Source organism: Saimiri boliviensis, chromosome 8, assembly GCF_048565385.1.
Source record: "Saimiri boliviensis isolate mSaiBol1 chromosome 8, mSaiBol1.pri, whole genome shotgun sequence".
Taxonomy (NCBI): Eukaryota; Metazoa; Chordata; class Mammalia; order Primates; family Cebidae; genus Saimiri; species Saimiri boliviensis.
The window spans coordinates 37,942,624-37,964,286 of NC_133456.1; the positions used below are offsets into that span (position 1 = coordinate 37,942,624).

General features: G+C 42.9%; 1 protein-coding gene across 12 annotated transcripts in view; it reads right to left on the reverse strand.

The window, feature by feature from the left end:
• BOC (BOC cell adhesion associated, oncogene regulated) overlaps nucleotides 1-21,663 on the reverse strand; it is a 248,638-nt gene that overhangs the window by 67,950 nt on the left and 159,025 nt on the right. For 5 of the 12 annotated variants that reach the window (XM_039477332.2, XM_039477330.2, XM_074404358.1 and 2 more), the window contains exon 1: nucleotides 8,265-9,052. The exons of 1 other annotated variant lie outside the window; for it this stretch is intronic. The gene's annotated coding sequence lies outside the window, so the exon portion shown is untranslated. 6 more of the 12 variants (XM_074404357.1, XM_074404355.1, XM_074404353.1 and 3 more) reach the window with 5 other exon arrangements.

A 21,663-nucleotide genomic window follows, 5' to 3' on the forward strand; every position in this document is an offset into this window, starting at 1 on the left:
AATAATTCTCCCCTCACACGATGAGGAGTACCTGCTGCTTGTGTGTGCTCCTTCTCTTGGGAGGGAGGCTTGCCACATAAACACAAGGCTTCATTTGTAAAATCAAGAGAACACAAATTAACCCCATCACAGTACCACCTTCAGGCAACCTGTTCAATTCTTTTCACCCACACTCAAGACCTGTATGGTGTGTCAGTGACAAAGGGATTGGTTGCCAATGTGAAACCCACCTATAGAAAGCCACCTTGTTGTTCCTCTTTGGGGACGAGAGCAGAGCTCCCCCACCCGCCTTCTCCCATTGTTGAAGACCACCCAGTGAAACTTTCTGGCAAGCTGCCACAGTCCAGACAGGCAAAGCCAGGCCTAACTCCCCAGCCTCCAGCTCTGCAACAGAAGCCTATAGAATGAAAAGCACCTGACTATGGGGCCTTCACAGATGGCAGACCACCAGAACTCTCAAGGCAGAATTGCAGGTGATTATTTCAGAGGCCTGTACATTCGATGATCCATTAGACTCTAACTCTTGGCTATAACACAGTCCGCTGTATGTAACTTGTTATATAACTTGTTCAGTACAAAACATCCATTCATAATGACAGAGGTAAACAGCTGTGAATTTCCATGACTTTATGTGGTGTCATTTGCAAAAGAGGGCACTGTGCTAACTGCATTATGAAGTCTCTCTCACTTCGGCACAGCTATGTAAGAAGGAAGAGCTATCCTAACACCACTGTGGAATGATAGTCCTAAGACTGAAAACAGAAAGACAGGTGGGGAAGATGATTTCTGAAATCTTTAAGAGCAGCCTCTGCTTTCATAGAAAAACTAATAAACCCAGAAGCTCCCAATTTTCCTCTCCAATTAACTATGACCCACACCTAATAAAGCTGCTAGGATTGTACTAGTAGGTAAGCTCAGACTAGTAAAGGCACTTGGCAGGGAGCAATCTGGAAAAATATTGGCAGAGCAAGGGAAGGTGGGGGAGGGCTCTCTTCCAAAGTCCCGTGGACTTAGTGGGGGAAGGAAGAGGGCTCCAAGGCCCCCACGGCCAGCCAGTTCCACGGGCTCCGCTTGCCTCACCGAAGCTCCCATCCTGTGTGCTATTTTCCTCTCAACAGTCTAGGAGGTTTCTGAGCAACCTGAGAGCCCGGCAACTTTCATGTCCTTAAAATAAATGTCCCCTCACTTGGTACTCTGGGAACGCTTTCAGAGCCACAGACGGTCAAACAAATGGCAAATGGAATTGAAAGGTAAAAAGTTGAATTCAGGCATGTATTTCTAGGATTCTCGGCTAAAATCTCACACAGATGAAATTTTTTTAAAAATCATGCATTTCTCCTTTTCTCCCAGGAAGCTACTCAATAACTGGTTTTAGGCACTTAAGACCCAGATTTCTGAGCTTACACAGTTAATGCAGATACCACGTTTTAACTTTCCAAAAAGTATTTTAAAAACAACTATTCTGAATGTGAAATGTTGAGTCTCCAGCATACTGAGACCAACCATTCACTGAGAAAAAAAGGAGTTTTAAGGAAGAACATAATGAACAACACATACAGGGAGAGATAAAAGGACATTTTCATACTGCTGGTCCCATCTCTGCTTATAAGACTTTGCCTGAGAATGCAGCAACTCCTCTCTCTCAAGAAGTCTTTCTTCTTTCTTTTTTTTTGGCACAATTTGACCTTTCAATGTTATCCAATCTTTTTTTCTTTTGTTTCTTTTCTTTTTTTTTTTTTTTGAGATAGGGTCACACCCTGTCACTCAGACTGGGGTGCAGTGGCGCCATCTCAGCTCACTGCAATCTCAACCTCCTGAGCTCAAGTGATCCTCCTGCCTCAGTCTCCCAAGTAGCTAGGATTACAGGCACATGCCACCATGCCCGGCTAATTTTTGGGTTTTTTTTTTTTTGTAGAGACAGAGTTTTGCCATATTGCCCAGGCTGGCCTGGAACACCTGGGTTCAGGTGATCTTCCTACTTTGGCCTCCGAAAGCGTTGTGATTACAGGCATGAGCAACCTCGCCAGGCCAAGAAGTCTTTCTTAATGGACCCATTCCAAGTACTTCAACCCTAGAGTTTGCCTTGCAGTGCTCTGTGTTTCCCTTCCTGTCAGCAGTAGGATTCTGGACGGCATCGGCTCTGGTACTAATTCCTGCCCACCCACGCCTGACGCCAGGCACACAGCAAACACTTAATAAAAGCTTGTTCAAAGGATGAAGGCGCCAACATCCACATACTTCATCACCTTCCTCTTGTCTAACACTGTCCAAACTCACTGTGGAGAAGAATAAACATTCCTTTGCTCAGCTTCCAATAACTTTTCTCCAGCCCTACCCACCCTACCCATATTATGCTCTTTCCTATTGCTAACCAGGAGAACGGGTTGAGACTTTCCTCCACATTTTCTCTGGCAACTGAATTACATTAACTGTGTCTTTCTGCTTGGATTTCCTCTTACTGCCCAATAATCCTGCCCCAAACATCAAAGGCCTTCTTTGAAGAGAAGGCCAAATTCACCATTAGGAAAAGAGAAATTATTTCCTAATTTTATTTCAGAAGATGTGAAGAAGCACAATCCTGCTGATTTTTGTGAGATAAACATTGCTCAGCACATCAGACCACAAGGATTCGCTGTGATACCACTGACAGAGACATAAACACATGGCTTTCCTCACCCAAACCTACACAGGACTTTTTCACAGCAAGCTTGGACTCCAAATCCCATAGTAAATGGTTTGTATTTAACATGTCTGACAGAGCTTGCCCCAGAGCAACGGGGTGCACATCGCCATCACAGGTTTTGACTAAAAGAGCATATGAGCTGAACTGGAACTAACCTGAAGTTCAGTCCAGATTCCCCTCAAAGTTGAACTCCCAATACTTGCGGATAAGAAACACTATCTTCAAGTGGTAACACAAAACATGAACAAATGGCTGACCTAATAGGTCAGAGATATCAGACTGAACAGAAAACCTCACCTACTTCTTCTACTTTTGAGCTGCTACCCTCAGACAGTATGAATGTTGACAAGACTTCATGGGTCATGGGTTCCAGGAAGCTTGTTCTGAAACTAAGGAAAAAGAATATTATCTTGTCTTTTGAACAAAATAAATAGTTCTGAAGTATTTGCTTTTTACAAGGTGAATCGTTATAGACCGTAGTAATTCTTTATCAGTACATTTTATAAATAAGAAAACAGAAGAAAAGAGATTTTTCTAAAACCATAGGCCTCCTGAAGTGTCCAGTTTCCTGGCTCCTTGCTGAAATGAAAAAGGATATACAACAGTGATTGCACTTTACAAAACCATTATCTTTGTGTTCAGTAGTCCATTTTCATCAGTAGTCATCAAATATTTCTTAAGAACACATTATAAGCAGGCCTCATAAAAAATTAGGCTTACATGGAAGGGATTTGGGGTGATAAGACAGAGGACAAGGAATGAACTCAGCAAAAATCAAGGGTCAGCTACTAGATTGGAGAAGATGGCTCCTACTGAAGTCATATTATCATTAGGTGGGACAGAGCCACACAGCAAAGCATTAAGAAATTTGGATTCTAGGCTGGGCGTGGTGTCACGCCTGTAATCCCAGCACTCTGGGAGGCCAAGGCAGGTGGATCACCTGAGGTCAGGAGTTCAAGACCAGCCTGACCAATATGGTAAAACCCCATCTCTACTAAAAATAAAAAAATCAGCCAGATGTGGTGGCATGCGCCTGCAGTCCCAGCTACGTGGGAGGTTAAGGCAAGAGAATCACTTGAATCTGGGAGGTGGAAGTAGAAGGGAGCCGAGATCGTGCCACTGTATTCCAGCCTGGGTGACAGAGTGACATTCTGTTTCCAATTAAAAAATAATAATAATAATAAAGAAAGAAATTTGGATTTTAAACCTAGGTTGTTTTTAAGCTGGGTGTAATCTGATTATAAGACTCAGAGAATGGGTGGGATGGTCACAGACTGGCACTAGAGGGCCCAGCCATGTGCCAGCAACAATTGTCAAGGGCATCAATAAGCATGGTGGTGGAAGGAACGAAAAAGATGGTGGAATAATAAAAGGATGGGCAGGAAAAGAGCAGGCAAACTTGGGGAAGGTGTCCAACTCTGGCAGCAGAGATGTAGGAACAGATGATTAGTTCAGTGGTTTGAGTCAGTGTAAGTGGAGTCCACAGGCAGAGCTTAGATTCCAACCCCCGTTTCCTAACCCTCCTAAAAGGCAGTGCCATTTGAGATGGATCCTCTAAACCTTCTTTCCTGCATTCCACCTCCTCTTCTCTATCCATTACCAACCCTGAGGGCCCCAACGAGGCAAAACCTTCTTTAGGCAAGCTTTTCATAAACACAGATTTATAGATTAAAAACAATCACCCTCTCCCATCCCATCCCCAATCCCGAATATTTGAGTCAACCTCATAAATTATGAAAATGTTACATGTTAAGGCTCCATGCGGGAGCACACTTAGGATTTGGGTCTTTCCAACCAATAGCAGAGTAGTTGGCTATATCTGTTCTCTGTGAGTCTTTGGTTAAAAATGTAGAGCTACATCAGGGCTGTGTGATGACAAAAGTTTATACTCTTATCACAACTATGTCAAAAGTATGTATGCACATGATAAACAACACAAGTCACACTGCAGCATAGGATTGTGGATAATTTTAAAAACATTTTCTTAATTAGAAGTAGATGCTTGTAAATAAATAAAAACTGAGGAGGTTGCGACACTGTTTACAATAGCAAAGACCTGGAACCAACCCAAATGCCCATCAGTGATAGACTGGACAGGGAAAATGTGGCACATATACACCATGGAATACTATGCAGTCAAAAACGATGAGTTCATGTCCCTTGTAAGGACATGGATGAATCTGGAAACCATCATTCTCAGCAAACTGACACAAGAACAGAAAATCAAACACTGCGTGTTCATACTCATAGGCAGGTACTGAACAATGAGAACACCTGGACACAGGGAGGGATGTATCACACACTGGGGTCTCTTGGTGGGGGGCTAGGGTAGGGACAACAGGGGGTGGGGAGGTTGAGGAGGAATAACATGGGGCGAAATGCCAGATATAGGTGATGGGGCAATGGAGGCAGCAAACCACTTTGCCATGTGAGTTCCTGTGCAACAACCCTGCATGATCTGCACAGGTACCCCTGAACCTAAAGTACAATAAAAAATAAAATAATAAAATAAATAAAAAGAAAAACTGAGGAGGAACCATCCTTTGACTAAGAAAGCTTACTCTCCTGGGACAAGGAAGTTTTCAGCCTGGTGTCTGATGCACTATGAATGTTTGCCGAATTGAAGTATGAAGATGACAAGAAGTTACATATGTTAAAGTAAATAGATTTTTCTAAATGGAACATATTGTTTTATTTCCTCTCCCAGCCAAATTTTGATTCTTTTCCCCTCTCCCATGTTTTCCCAGATAGCAAGAGGGCTTAAAGTTTGGAGGAAAGAAAGCAAATTCGAAACATATAGTATCTTTTGGTGCCTAGTATTTTCTTATTCAGAGGCCACAAGGTATTGGATAGCAATTATTTGGTGCACCTGAGTTTTCTGTTGTAGTTTAAAAGGCACAGTGACAAACCCTAATTCATTAGCCACATTAGTGGCTTTGCGGATATTTGAACCCAGACCCCCTAGGGCACATGGAACACTATGACACATCAGGCTCACTTCTTGCCCTCCTTTTAAAAAACCCTGCGGGACCATGTGGAAGTCAACTGAATTACTTCATGAGTAAAATCTCTTATTCATTCTTAGGGTATGGAAACCATGCTGTTGAAGAGAGCTGGGATTCCAAACACTTGAAAAAGCACTTCAAAGAAAGGAAAATCTCTGGACCCATTTGGAGAGTGGAAAGGAACATAAATTACACTCCTTATCACAGGTTGGCTGACCAATTACAGCTAAGCAGGGTCCTCTCTCTTCCAATTAATAGCTAAGCAAGGTCCTCTTTCTTCCACTTAACAGCTAAGCAGGGTCCTCCTCTCCAGGTGTAGTTAAAGAACCAATCATCCTGGCTTCTAGCAAGCTCTTTTTCCAAGTAAGGCCAATGGTCTACAGCAGGCATCCCCAAACTACTGCCCGCGGGCCGCATGCGGCCCCCTGAGACCATTTAACCGCCCCCCCCCCCCGCCCGCCGTACTTCAGGAAGGGGCACCTCTTTCATTGGTGGTCAGTGAGAGGAGCACAGTATGTGGAGGCCCTCCAACAGTCTGAGGGACAGTGAACTGGCCCCCTGTGTAAAAAGTCTGGGGACGCCTGGTCTATAGCATGGGAGACAGTTTCTCCCTAGGGAACATCTCTTGCAATGTTGCCTTTCTGAAGTATCTCGATAGAGGATAAAAGGGACTGTATCTGAGGTCTCAATCCTCAGGCTTCATAGGTGTGTAGACAGCCTCCAGCCTCCCCCAGGGCCAAATTCTAAGTGACAAATCTATACAGGGGAGGGGAGTGTCAGCAAAGTGGCCCAGTAAGGCAACTCTTCCTTCTTTCATTTTTACCTCTTTGCATAAACTCATTTGAAAAACTCATATAGCAGGAAAATAACAACTCTAATGCTGTTTCTACCCGGCCTCTGTCCCACTGACCCCACGCTGCTTCAAGATTACCACGAGAAGCTTCTGAGTCTCAATTATGAGACCATTAAAAAGTACCAATTAAAAGACCTCAGAAATGTTTCTGGGAAACCTGTTACACACCTCAGAATGGCTAACCTCTGGCCTCAGATTTACTTTAAGTCCAGCAAACAGGTCACCCAGATGTATGGGCATGCTAGCCCCCACACCCAACCCAACAAGACTGTGGTTTAATATTTTCCATGTTGCCCTTGAGAAAACGAAGATTGATTTATTGGCTGTAACCAAAGGGATGAAAAACCATCCCAGAGCTGGGCTGCCTGTTTAGAACCCAGTCGTGGAATAAATCAGAAATGTTTGCACACTGAAGCAGCTTTAAAATGACATTCATCCAATGGTCAATGTGTGTAGAGTTCTGGGCAACAAAGAACTAGGTGACAAACGTGTGCTGGGCACAGTGCATCTGGAGGTGGCACAAAGGCCTGAAACCAAAATATAATCTTCACTCAGTCCACCCAAGGGGTTAACTCTGGGTCAAAAACTTATGCGAACCCATTTGAACTTGCAGAGAAGTGATGAGGGGAGCAGCAGAACACCCCACCACACCCAGAAAGTGCCTGTTTGGGATTGCTGGTGTGTGGTTTGGGTATTCTTAGCTCTACTGCCACATCTCTGGAGGAGCACAACCCTGTTTCAGGCAACTCTGCCACTGCCACCCGCATCCCCAAAACAAAACTCAGCAAAACAAATCCCCAAGGCTCCATTAACTCCTTCAGGTCTGCCTGCCTCCCACCCCTCAACATTCTCCCATCACCTGGAAAAGCAAATTCACATTGAGCATCCTGAAAATCAATCAGGCCCTTCCAAACCCCCGCAGAAAATTCTTACTGGGTTCTCCGTCCTCCCCACAGCCCCTTTTCACCCAGAGATTCATTTCCCACACCTTCTCACAGTTACACCAATAAAAAACCCAAGAGCACAACCCCAGGAGGACGCTGCGGGCGGGAACACACTCACACACACACACCCCTCTCTCACCGTTGCCCCAGCCCCGCAGACAGCTCGGGTCACTCGGCTTTGGCCTCGCCCCTCTGCGCCCGCAGCTAGGGATGCTTCCCTCAGGCTGCATCGCGCCTGGTCCGCTGAGTCCCTCATTTCAGTGTTTTTTCTCCTTTAGAAGACGCCAACTATGAGAAACCCTCACCCCGCGAAGAGGTTGAGTGTGTGTCGAGTGACTCCACGCACTTGCCGCCACCCCTCGGGTTCCCCCCACGGCCTGGCGCCTGAGGCCGGGGCGCTGGTGTCAGTCTTCGGGGAAGTTTGGGAGACTGGCCCGGCCCTTCTTCCACCCAAGAAGCTTCCGGCAACCGCGGGGGCGAAACCACCACCGCTTGGCCAGACCGCCCGGCAGGGAACGAGATGTGCGCCTCGCAGCGGCTGCAGCCCCCGGGACCCCCGCCGCCCTCCTCGCCCCGCGCGCCCAGCCACGGCCGCAGCTCCCAGCCCCGGGCGCCCAGCCGAGCGCTCGGACCCGGCTCCCACCGCCCGCACGTCCCCCGGCAGACCCTCGCCTGGCGCTGCCTCGGCCTGCGGCCGCCTCCTGCCCCCTCTGCTCCCCGAACCAACAATAAACACAACTTTTTATGAAAAGAAAACAAACTTCAGCGACGTGACTCACCTCTGGTGCAGCCGGCGCCTGGAGAGGGCGAGCCGGGGCCCGGGGGCCAGCGTGGTGGGCGCGGAGAGAGCCACACAGCGCCGCGCCGCACGGACACACAACACGCGCGGTGACACCGCAGACACACAACACGGGCGAGCGGCCGCGGCGGGAGCAACAAAGGAGCCCCGGCCGGAGAAGTCGCCGACCGGAGAGGGAGGGCGCGTGCGTGTGCGCGCCGTGTGTGTGCGTGTGTCTCTAGGTGCGTGTGTGAGTGTGTGTGTGCGCGCGCGGCGGCTGACACCGGCGGGCCGGGGCTCAGGGTCCCCGCTGCAGGAAGCGGCGGCCGCGGCAGCAGGGGAACGAGGCAGGGGACGCCGCGCCCAGCGCACCCGGTCCCTCCATATGGAAGAAGCTTTTTTGGATGACTGAACTCGCAAACAATTCCTCCTTTTGCTTCTCCTGCCTAGGAGCCTCCCATTACCGCGCGAGGAGGCGGGGGGGGAGTGGAGGAGTCGGGGAGGAGGAGGAGGAGCAAAATGGAGCAAAGAAAAAGTCTTGGAAAGGAAGCTGGAAAAAAAAAAGTCCCCCAAACTCTACGGCAGTTTTCCCATTAGCACCCACTTTTTGCTGCGCCTCAGACCCACGCTCTCCTCCAACTTTTCTTTCCCATACCAAAAGCACCATCTTCTGCCGTTTTCCCGAACCCGGGGCTCCCCTGAGGCTCCCACTTTCTCTTTAGCTTCACTTCGCACCTTTGCTCTTCCATGTACACCCCTTCCCTCCTTTCACCCAGTCTCTTCTCCCAAGACTTTCCTGACACCCACCTCTCAATGGTCTTTTGCAAACAAACTGTTGGATAAATCATTAAAAGCAAACTCATTAGAAAATGGGGCAGCGGCCGTGGAGAAAACGATAAAGAAACCAGTCTCAGGAAGCCTTAACGCTGCTTCCCCCGACCCCCTCGGTCGTTTGGGGAGGGTTTGCCGCGTCCTCCATTGACAGCGCCCTGACCTCGATTTATCATCCCAGGATGGAGCCGCGAGGAATGGGGAGGGAGAGCTGGGGCTGGGGCTGGGGTCATTGGTGGCGAGTGGTAGTGGCTACGGAAAAGTTGGGTACCTACGTGTAAGTGTACGCGTGCGCGGTCAGAAAACATTTAAAGCAGTGGTTGTCAAACTTGAGCTGTAGCAGGACTCCCTGGAAGGCTTGTTAAATCCCTTCGCTAGGCCCCACCTCCAGCGTTTCTGATTCATTAGGCGCACCTGGGAATTTGCATTTCTAATAGGTTCCCAGGTGATGCTGATGCTGCTGGTCAGGGGCTACGTTTTAAAAGCTACTTTTCCAGGGTAGTGAGAAAGCAAATGCTGAGTTGGTGGCAAATTGGGTTCTCTTCTTATTCTTTAGGAATGAAATATAGATTGTGAACGATCATCCATGTCATATCTTCATTGCAGCTGAGAAAACCAAGACCCAGCAGGGCTAAGCCATTTGTTTAAAGTGAACTGGGAGTTTGTGCCAAGGTGGTGAGGAAGCTGTCCTAGAAATAAGACAGGCAGGCTAGTAGCAGGGTGAATGGGGGTGCTGCCTTCCCTGTGTGGCAGGATAGCTGCACTGGGAGTCAGGAAGTCACTGTGACTTTGGAAAAGTCATTTAACCTTTCAGGGCCTCTGGGGTGTGTGTATCCCGGCTCACTGCAACCTTCACCTCCCAGGTTCAAGCAATTCTTCTGCCTCAGCTTCCCGAGTAGCTGGGACTACAAGCGCGTGCCACCACGCCCAGCTAATTTTTGTATTTTTTAAAGGTGTTTCACCATGTTGGCCAGGATGGTCTTGATCTCTTAACCTTGTGGCGCAATCTCGGCTCACTGCAATGCCTGCTTCCTGGGTTCAAGAGATTCTCTAGTTTCAGCCTCCCAAGTAGCTGGGATTACAGGGGCCCCCCACCATGCCCGGCTAATTTTTGTATTTTTTAGTAGAGATGGGGTTTCCGCCATGTTGGCCAGGATGATCTCCAACACCTGTCCTCAAGTGAGCTGCCCACCTCCGCCTCCCAGAGTGCTAAAATTACAGGCCTGAGCCACTGCGCCTAGCCCTGCTTTGTTTTTTATTGTTTCTTGTCAGTAAAAATACATACTTTACACTGAGTATATGACTGTAATTAATCTGAACCAAAAGACCTTTACAAAGGAAACATAAATTTATTTTATTCTATATGTTGCACTATTTTTTCTCCTGTGTTTGGTCATTCAGGCAGAAGCCAAATTCTTTATTGATTTATCAAATACTTTCAGCTCTGTGCTTGGATCCTTAGGCATGTTCCTGTGGCAAAATGGATCTGGAGGACGATCCGTTTTCAGCAAGAAGGTGAAAAGGACTCTGAACTCCCTCTATGAATGACCCACCTACATTTTCTTTTCCTATTTAATCACCCTAATTTTCCTTCTCTTTTAATCTCCAGCAATCTCCCCCAACAGTCTCAAAGACCTATTTTACTCCCAGCCAATTACTATATTAGCTTCCACTTTTTTTTTTTTTTTTCCTTTTTTCTGAGACGGAGTATCACTCTAGTTACCCAGGCTGGAGTGCAATGGCATGATCTCGGCTCACCGCAACCTCCGCCTCCTGGGTTCAGGCAATTCTCCTGCCTCAGCCTCCTGAGTAGCTGGGATTACAGGCACGCGCCACCATGCCCAGCTAATTTTTTGTATTTTTAGTAGAGACGGGGTTTCACCATGTTGACCAGGTTGGTCTCGATCTCTCGACCTTGTGATCCACCTGCCTCGGCCTCCCAAAGTGCTGGGATTACAGGCTTGAGCCACCGCGCCCGGCCAGCTTCCACTTTCTTTTGTCCTCCTTCTGAGGCACAATTCAGGACTGCAAGGCCTGGGGTCCACCCTGGGTACAGAACTTTTAATTCCCCCAAGGGAATGGGCCTGCCAGCTTCATCTGCAGTGAAAACACTCTCTCTCCCCAAGGGCCCCAAGCAGCTATCCAGCCTTTTGTTTTTCAAAGATTATTCCAAGTACTACTCAATGAGAATACGATGCATGAAGGTCTCAGATTCATTCTTCTAAATTCCTGTATATACTATTCATTGCTTGACATCTCAAAGGTACCTTCTACCCCTTCTGTCACCTTTCTCCTAGGACTCTCCATTCTCTTACTCTGGTCTTTGGGTCCACACAGCTATGGGCTCTGAGTTAAAGCATTAGAACACAACAGAACACAAAGACTATTAACAGTCCTTACTAGCACCTCTCCCTCCTCTTCCTCCTCCCTCTCCCCTCCACTCCCTTTTTCCTCCCCATCCCCGCTCCCCAGTAGCTGATATTACAAGTGCCCACCACCACGTTTGGCTAATTTTTGCATTTTTTTTTTTAATAGTAGAGACGGGTTTTCACTATGTTGGTGATACGCCCACCTCAGCCTCCCAAAATGCTGGGGTTACAGGCGTGAGCCACTGCACCCAGCCTGCTGAGAACCTTTCTTATAGTTTAGGCAGAATGCAGATCACAACTTAATATAAGAGGACTTATTTCTGCTGGCAGCATCAAGCACACTGTCAGTACCTCAGATACATTAATTGTTTTTATCGATCTTTGTATTAATGTGATTATGTTTATTTTTTTCACATTCCAATAAATTTATTCTGTAAAAACATTTTTTTGTTTTTGATTTTTTTTACAGTAAACTTTTCAGCTACAAACCTTGAACACGCGAAAGATGTTCCAAGGACAAGCATTAACAAGATTGATAAAAATCAAACTGACTAAATGTGTTCTCACAATATAAGCTGGCATAAAAATAAATAAAATTCTCTATTTCACAATAGCAACAATAATGTACACATAATAATGGTTTGTGGATGAATATTAACTATTCTAATTGTAGTTTCAAAAGAAAACAGTTTATTTTAAAAGTCTACATTTAAAAGTCAATGCTTTGTCTGGTTTCCCATACAGCTGTTGCTGTTTCTAGCTTTAAAATGTAAAGTACCCCCCTTGAGTGCTTAGCTCAAAATTGTATTGGCACTGGGAAAAAATAAATCATTGCCTTTATTTTGGAGTAACACAAAAAGACTCACTAACTTCACATATAGAAACTTAGTTTGTGTACATAACAATATGAATTTTGAGAAGCATAAGCTGTCAACTAGCTATTTCTAATACAGAACAGATATTTTACAATATGGTTAAACTTCACACATGGCCTCAAAACTGAAGGACAATTTTAATTTCATCTTCAATATACCAACATTATGTATTTAGGATTTAGTTCCTGGGTTCTGTCACAGAGAGGAAATTCCATTCTTAAGCGTTATGTTGAGTGGTTATGTAAAAATGTTAATCTATATTTAACTGAGTGTTTGGTGATGGTGGGGTAAAGGCAGGAAAATGATGATCATAACTGCCTTGATAAAAGGATCTTAGACATGTATAAGTCTGCACAAAAATCTTGATAATCCTTAGTGGTTATGGGCAACTTCATGCAACCAAATAACATGAAATTAAATCAGTAACTTTTAAAAAAGGCTAAAATGTCTTTTTCCCCCGAAACACAACGAGGAATATGAATAATGTACATACAAACTGGGGTTCTGTCAATGACAACAAGGACTATGTGTTGGTTCTTATCAAATCCAAGAATATTAGACAACCAAACATATACGATTAGTGCTGTAAGAACAACGCGTCTCTGAATTTTCTCCCCAGCCGTTTTGCCTGAAAGGTATTTCTTGCCTAATTCTCTCCTCCCCTTTCAATTACTGTCTGTATCCTAACCCACCCCACCCACTCCAGCATCCCTAGCCATTTCAAAACAGTTAGGTGGAGTCCGAATTTTGTAGGGTGCTTTTTGCTACGATCCATTCTGTTGATGGTGATTTACCTCTAGCACCTTGCTTTCTTGGAAACTTTATGGGCCTCCAACAAGAAGGAAGCATAAAAAAGTGATCATTGCACAATTTATAATGCTTGGTGGGGGGAAAAGGGGGAGGTAAGCAGGGACTGTAGATCTATGTAAGTCATTATGTTGCTAGGCTGTGCAGAATAAATTGGAAGGAATTCAGTGAGTGACATGAAAAGACATGGTTTCCTCTCAATGTGCTGTAGATACTCTACCTGTATCATATAAACAGGAATCTCCTTGATTGTGAAGCATATCTGAGAGACGATTATGCCAAGAAAATTATTAAAATGTAGTCCAGAAAGAAGGACTTGATGATTTTTTTGTTTTAGTACAAATCAGCTTTCCTGATTATAAAATATGTGTACTGAAAAAAGTTTAGAAAATACGGAAAAATACAAAAAAGAAGAAAATCAACTTAAACTTACTATCCAGGGATAAGATTGTTATTAACATAATGGAGTGTTTTTTCTAGTCATTTTTCTTTCTTGTTTTGGTTTCTCATCAATTACAAATATACACGTTATCTACACTGAGTATATGATTCTAATTGAATCAGAATTGGAAGACATTTAAAGGGAAAACAATAATTGGTGTCTGTTTATTCAATATTTCTTTTTTTTTTTTTTTTTTTTTTTTGAGATAGAGTCTTGCTCTGTTGCCCAGGCTGGATGGAGTGCAGTATCAAGATCTTGGCTCACTGCAACCTCTGCCTCCTGGGTTCAAGCATTTTCTCCTGCCTCAGCCTACTGAGTAGCTGGGATTATAGGCACATGCCACCACACCTGGCTGATTTTTGTATTTTCAGTAGAGACAAGGTTTTACCATGTTGACCAGGTTGGTGTCGAACTCTTGACCTCAGGTGATCCTCCCACCTCGGCCTCCCAAAGTGCTGGGATTAGAGTTGTGAGCCACTGTGTCCGGCCTATTTCATACAATTTTTTAATGCATTTGGTAATTCAGGTGGGAGTCAGCTTCTTCACTGATTTATCTGGTACTTTCATATTTTATAAATTTGGATTCATTGTTCATACAGGTTGTTACCGTGCTTTTAACATTTTAATAATTATTTTCCCCATATCATCTAATCTTCTTCAAAATTTGACTTAACTGCTGCCTACTATTCCATCAAAGAGAAAGACTGTTATTTATTCAACCATTCTTCTATTTTTACATATTTAGATTGTTCCTATTTTTATTATTATCCTGTATTGCATTTGACTAAGCATCTCGTTATAAATCTTTATTGTTCTGATTATTTCCTAATAATTCATATAAGTAGGAGTTTGGGATCAGTGGATAGGATATAACATTTTAAATGCTTTTAGTTGGTATTAGAAAATTGTCCTCCAGTGGGTCCAATGTACATATCCATCTCTCAGATTATTTTAATTAAAAGCAACAATGAGATCTTCAAACACAGGTCCCAAGTGAAGACTTGATTGAATTATCTAGTTTGAATGATTACACTGAATGATAATTAAAACAACTGCCAAATATTCCCTTTAGTGGAAACAACACTCCAATGGGAAGAGTTGAACACTAATTGCTTACTCGATGAACTCAATCATATTTATGATTTTATTCAGTCTTTTCAACAAGCCTCTGAGAAATAAGCTAACGTTTATTGAGCACCTTCCTCTCTCAGTCTGTCTCCTGGATTCGATGTGTACCTTCCATCTTGAGTCCCCATTACGACCTCGTGCTAGAGGTTCAATTATCTCCATGTTACAGATAAGGAAAATTAAGTAAAGTGCCTGAGATCCCCAACAACCAAATGGTGGTACGAATTCCAAAACCCAAGATTTTTCCAGTGCAACACACTACTTCACAACTATTTTGTGAATTGCAGGCTACTTCTTGGAGTAAAAATCTGTTTAGAAAATGCCCGAATTAGGCTGGGCACGGTGGCTCATGTATATAATCCCAGCACTTGGGAGGCTGACGCGGGTGGATTGCAAGGTCAAGAGATCAAGACCATCCTAGTCAACATGATGAAACCCCGTCTCTACTAAAAATACAAAAAAAATTAGCTGGGCATGGTGGCAGGTGCCTGTAGTCCCCGCTACTCGGGAGGCTGGGGCAGGAGAATTGCTTGAACCCAGGTGGCAGAGGTTGTGGTGAGCCAAGATTGTGCCATTGCACTCCAGCCTGGGTAACAAGAGCGAAATTCCATCTCAAAAAAAAAAAAAAAAAAGAAAGAAAAAGAAAATGCCCAAATTTTGTCTACCCATTAAGAAATATTTTATGGACTTTCCAAGGGGTGTTTTCCTTTTTTTTGAAAGAGACATTCGGTCATTCCAAGAAGTAACATATCTTACTAACTGTAACTAATATAAGAGTCTAAGGATATTACATACAGCAGGAGAATGGAGTTCTGATGTATGGGTTAAGATTAAAAATGAGATACCAACTTTCATAGTTTTAACAGTAATTAGTAAATTGGCTTTTGTACATATAACTCTTCCCAAAGGTTATATTTAGATAAAGACATTTTATCTTGATAAACAGTACTGAAAACAAAATATTCATCAACCCAACTTTCTGCTTTACAATTCAAGATCTTGAATGTATAAAGTTTCTATTTATTGAGGCAATATCTCAATACGATTTCAAAATGCATAACATAATCCATTAATTTATAATTAGGAAAATTAGCCCTCATTTGCTCTTGACTGGGCCATTAACTAGTTATCTGAGTTGGCTTACTTTTCTATGCTGGGTATTGCAAGAGCTGCGGGAGAAGAAATGTGCCCAGTTTCTCTAAAATATTTGTTGACTGAAGGAAGAATGATGAATGAAAGTATAAGATTGACCTATGCAACAATTAGTAGAAACAATGCAAGACAGCATATAATTAAACTCTAAATTGCATGGTTCAGGCAGAATTACAGGTGAGCCTGGTATGATGCCATCTATTCCTTATACAGGTTGAACTGGTTGGGAGTGATTTCTCCAGCCCCGGGCTGCCAGCTCAGGCATTCCTATTGGCCCTGTGTTCTGTCGACTTTTACAGATTAATCACCAGATCCCCACAAGGCTCCCTACAGACAAGGGTACCCTGGGGGAGGATGATATTTTATTTATCTATTTAGAGACAGGATCTCACTCTGTTGCTCTGGCTGGAGTGCAGTGGTACAATCTTGGCTCACTGCAACTCCTGCCTCATGGGTTGAAGCAATTCTCCTACCTCAGCCACCAGATAGCTGGAATTACACGTGCACAACCCCATGCCCAGCTAATTTTTATAGTTTTAGCAGAGATGGGTTTTCTCCATGTTGGCCAGGCTGGTCTTCAACTCCTAGGCTCAAGTGATCCACCTACCTTATCCTTTGAAAGTGCTGGGACTACAGGCATGAGCCACTGTGCCCAGCTGAGGAGGAGATTTTTTAAAAAGGAATATTATGAAATCAAGACAAATCGGTTTGAATCCAGTCTTAAGCTGCATTCGCTTGGACAATTACCTCTCTAAACCCTAGTTTCTGTGAAAATGGAAAATACTATACATGTACTATTTCTCTCTCTCTCTCTCTCTATATATATATATATAGATAGATAGATAGATATACACACACACATATATAGATATATACACACATATATACATATACATATATTTTAAAATATAACCCTTGGTAGGCACTCAATAAATGGCAGTAATATTAGTAAAAGTTTGAGAGATGAAGCTGGGGTAGAGAAATTAAAACTAGAATAGTCCAAGGCCACTTCTGTGTGTTTGATTTTGCACAGTCCTGAAGCCCTAGACAAATAGAGCCTGTTGACACCGAATTCCACGTGAGACCACTTTTCTAAGATACCAGATTCTCTAAAGCAAGCACAGCCCCCTTTCGTCCTCTATGAAACCCCCACCTTCTTCCATTCCGGCCGTTGGTTCTTCCCCCACCCCCTCACTTGTTAGGCTGAGAAAGTTGGATTCTGGAGCTGCCCAGACTCCAGCTGTTTGATATCGTGCAGCGACGGCAGCCAAGAGGGCAGGGGTGTGAGATTCCAAATGAAAGCAAAAACTCAAAGAGAACTGGACTTCAGAGCTTTGATACCAAACTCAGTGGGTAACAGCCTCTGTTAAATTTGTTCAGTCAGTTATTTAGGAGGGAAGAAGTTTCTCACACATCTTGTAAGGGCTTTTAGCAACAGGATGCTTCCACGGAGGGGAATCCACGTTCTGGGAACTCAGCCAGGCAGAATCTAACGCCAAAGCTGCCAGTGCGAGCTTTGAGGCAGGTATCATGCTGCCTTGTTTTGTTCTACATATGTTATTTTCCTTCTCCTTCATAAGATACCAGGGATTCTCTGAGACTTCTGGCCACAGCATCAGGAAACCAACTATGCCTGAACCTACTCCATCCTACCCGACTTCTTCAAGTCCTGCACTCATGAGCAGAATTTAAAAAGGAGGCCCAAGCTGCTCTGCTGTCCTGAGCATGGAGGGAAGGTTGACCAGCCTCTCTGGTCTCCGTGGACCTGCAGGCAGAGCTATGAGAAAGGGAGGGGAATCGACAGGAAGATAAGATTCTGGGGCTGGTGGCGTTGTAGGAGCCTCCCTGCCACCTCTCCCACTGAGAATCAGAAACCAGTTGTATATTCTTTGCCTTTTATTGGTTGGATTCATCAACTAGAACATGGAATTTATTTGTGGTCCCAATTTAATAAGTGCCTTGCATATGAACCTGTACCTGGGATAAGGAGGGACCAGGAATGTTAATCTCATAGTTCACTGATTTCTAATCATTTAAAAAGCAATATCTATCTATAAGCCTTGTATTTGTTTATCCAGGAGAGATGATGTCCTTCCCTTTCTTCGATGGCTCCCCACTTCCCTTGATATCTGGCGCAAGTGCCTCCTGGGCTGGTCCAGCTGCACTCCCTAGGCTGGCTCCTCAGGCCCCACCAAACTGTATCTTGTGCTCCAGCATCTCCTTGCCCTTCCTCAAAGAACCACAATTTCTCATGCTTTCCAGCCTGCCCACTTTATTTACTTCTGATTTCAACATTTTCTCCTCTTTTCTACTCACCAAACTCCTACTTACCCTTTCAGACTTTTCTCTAACATCACTTTCTCTAGGAAGACTTACTCAAGTCCAACTCTGATTGTCCACCAATGAAACACTTTTCTTGCCTTTGTCTGGCATCTGCCATGAGCATTGTAATTATAATTATGGATCTAACTGTCTTCTTGCTGAAATATCCTTAAGCACAAAGGCAATCTGTTTCATCTTTGTACCCTCATGTTTGGCATGACATCTGGCACACGGTAGATGCCCAATATATAAATATATGAAGTGGATGAAGAAGGAGCAAAATCAAGTATCCCTGTTACAGCAGTTGAAGCCTAATGGATCAACATGGTCCAAAATGTTAAAAGAATACTAGTAACTGATACTGGGCCTGAGGTGGAATTACAGTTTTAAAACTAAACACAGGACCTTGCCTAAAGCAGGTAAAGCCTGTTTTGTCTTAGATATAAAGCTGTATGTGTATTATACAGTATTTTGCATTTAGATACTAATGGTATATTTGAAATGATAGCATATGACTGACTTGGAGCTAAATGTTTTGTTTTTTAGTTTTCCTTCTGAGTCACATGAGTTGTAAGACACAATATAGAGAGATTCTATATACCTTTCATCCAGTTCCCCTGACTATAGCACAATAGCTAACCTAACTATAGTACAATATCTTAACAACTGACATTGATAAACTCATTAGCCACATTCATATTTTGCCAGTTTTAGATGTACACTTATTTGTGAGTGTTTTTATGTCTTACAAATCATTTGTGGACCTAAAGCAGTCTATAGATTTACCCCTACCAAAATCCCAAAGGCATTTTTTTTTTACAGAAATAAAATCATCTTAAAAGTCATATGGAAACTCAAGAAACCCCGAACGGCCAAAAGAATCTTGAAAAAGAAGAAAGTCAGAAGGCTCATATTTTCTGCCTTCAAAACACATTACAAAGTAATAGTAGTTAAGGGAATGTTGTACTATCACAAAGATACATATATAGACCAATGTAATAGAATAGATAGCCTAGAAACAAACCATTGTATATATGGCTGAATGATTTTCAACAAGGGAGCCAAGACTACACTACGGGGAAAGGACAGTCTGTTCATCAAATGGTGATTAAAAAAACTAGATGACCACACATAAAAGAATGAAGTTGAACACTTACCTTTCATTATTACAAAAAATTAACTCAAAGTTATTAAAGACCTAAAAGTATGACCTAAAACTATTAAACTCCTAGAAGAAAAGCTACAGGAGATTAGATTTAAAAACAATTTCCATTTCTTGACTATGGCATTGAGAGGACAAGGAATAAAATTTTTAAATAGGCAAAGGGGACTATATCAAACTTAAAAACTTCTGTACAACAAAAGAAATAGAGTGAAAAGGAGCCTACAAAATGGTAGAAAATAATTGCAAATTGAAAACTGAAACTGGATCACTTCGTTATACCATATACAAAAATTAACTCAACATGGATTAAAGACTTAAAGGTAAGACCTAAAACCGTAAGAACCCTAGAAGAAAACCTAGGCAATGCCATTCAGGACATAGGCATGGGCAAAGACTTCATGACTAAAACACCAAAAGCAATGGCAACAAAGCCAGCTTGACAAATTGGACCTAATTAAACTAAAGAGGTTCTGCACAGCAAAAGAAACTATCATCAGCATGAACAGGCAACCTACAGAATGGGAGAAAATTTTTGCAATGTATCCATCTGACAAAGGGCTAATATCCAGAATCTACAAAGAACTTAAACAAATTTACAAGAAATAAACAACCCCATCAAAAAGTGGGCAAAGGATATGAACAGACACTTTTCAAAAGAAGACATTTATGTGGCCAAAAAACATGAAAAAAAGCTCATCATCACTGGTCATTAAAGAAATGCAAATCAAAACCACAATGAAATGATTGCCATTCATTAATATGCAATCATTAATCATTAATATGCAATCATTAATATGCAACAATCTTGCATGTTCTTCACATGTACCCCCAAACCTCAAATGCAATAATTAAAAAAAAAAAGAATGGCAATCATTAAAAAGGAAACAACAGATGCTGGAGAGAATGTGGAGAAATAGAAACACTTTTACACATTGATGGGGGTGTAAATTAGTTCAACCATTGTGGAGGACAGTGTGGTGTGATTACTCAAAAATCTGGAACCAGAAATGCCATTTGACCCAGTAATCCCATTACTGGGTAGTTACTCAAAGGATTATAAATTATTCTACTATAAAGACAGATGCACAGGTATGTTGATTGCAGTGCTGTTCACAATAACAAAGAATTGGAACCATCAATGCCTATCAATGATAGATTGGATAAAGAAAATGTTGCACAGATATACCATGGAATATTATGCTGCCATAAAAAAAGATGAGTACATGTCCTTTGCAGGGACACAGATGAAACTGGAATCCATCATTCTCAGCAAACTAACACAGGAACAGAAAACCAAACACCACATGTTCTCACTCATAAGTGGGTGTTGAACAATGAGAATATACAGACACAGGGAGGGGAACATCACACACCAGGGCCTATCAGGGGGTGGAGGGCTAGAGGATGGATAGTATTAGGAGAAATACCTAATGTAGATGACGGGTTGATGGGTGCAACAAACCACCATGGCACGTGTATACCTATGTAACAAATCTGCACGTTCTGCACATGTATCCTGGAACTTAAAGAAAAAAGAAAATAATTGCAAGTAATATATCTGATAAGGAGTTAATATCCAGAATAGCTAAACTTTAACTCAACAACAAAAAACCAAGTAACCTCATTTAAAAGTGGACAAAAGATTTGAATAGGGATTTACCCAAAGAAGATATGTAAACAGTCAATAGGTATATGAAAAGATAGTCAACATCACTAATAATTAGGGAAATGCAAATCAAAGCCACAATTCGATGTTATAAGTTGGCAACTCTCAAAAAAAAAAAAAAAAACCACCTAAATTAAGTGTTAATGAGGATGCAGAGAAATTTGAACCCTTGAACAATGTTGGTGGAAATTTAAAGTGGTACAGTTATTAAGGAAAGCAGTATGGTGGTTTATCAAAAAATTAAAAATGGAACTACTGTATGATCCAGCAATCCCATTTCTGGTACAGATCCAAAATAATTGAAATCAGCATCTTCAAGAGATATCTGTACTCCCTTGTTCATTGCAGTACTATTCACAATAACCAGGAGGTAGAAGCAACCCAGATGTCCTTAGACGGATGAGTGCATAAACAAGATGTGGTATATCCATACAAAAATGGAATATTATGCAGCCTTATAAATGAAGGAAATCCTTTCACATGCAATAACATGGATTAGTCTGAAGGACATTACACTGAAAAAATGAACCAGTCATAAAAAGACAATACTGTATGATCCCACTCATATGAATTATCTAAGGTAGTCAGAATCATAGAGACAGAAAGTAGAAAGGTGATTACCAAGGACTGGGGATAGAGTATA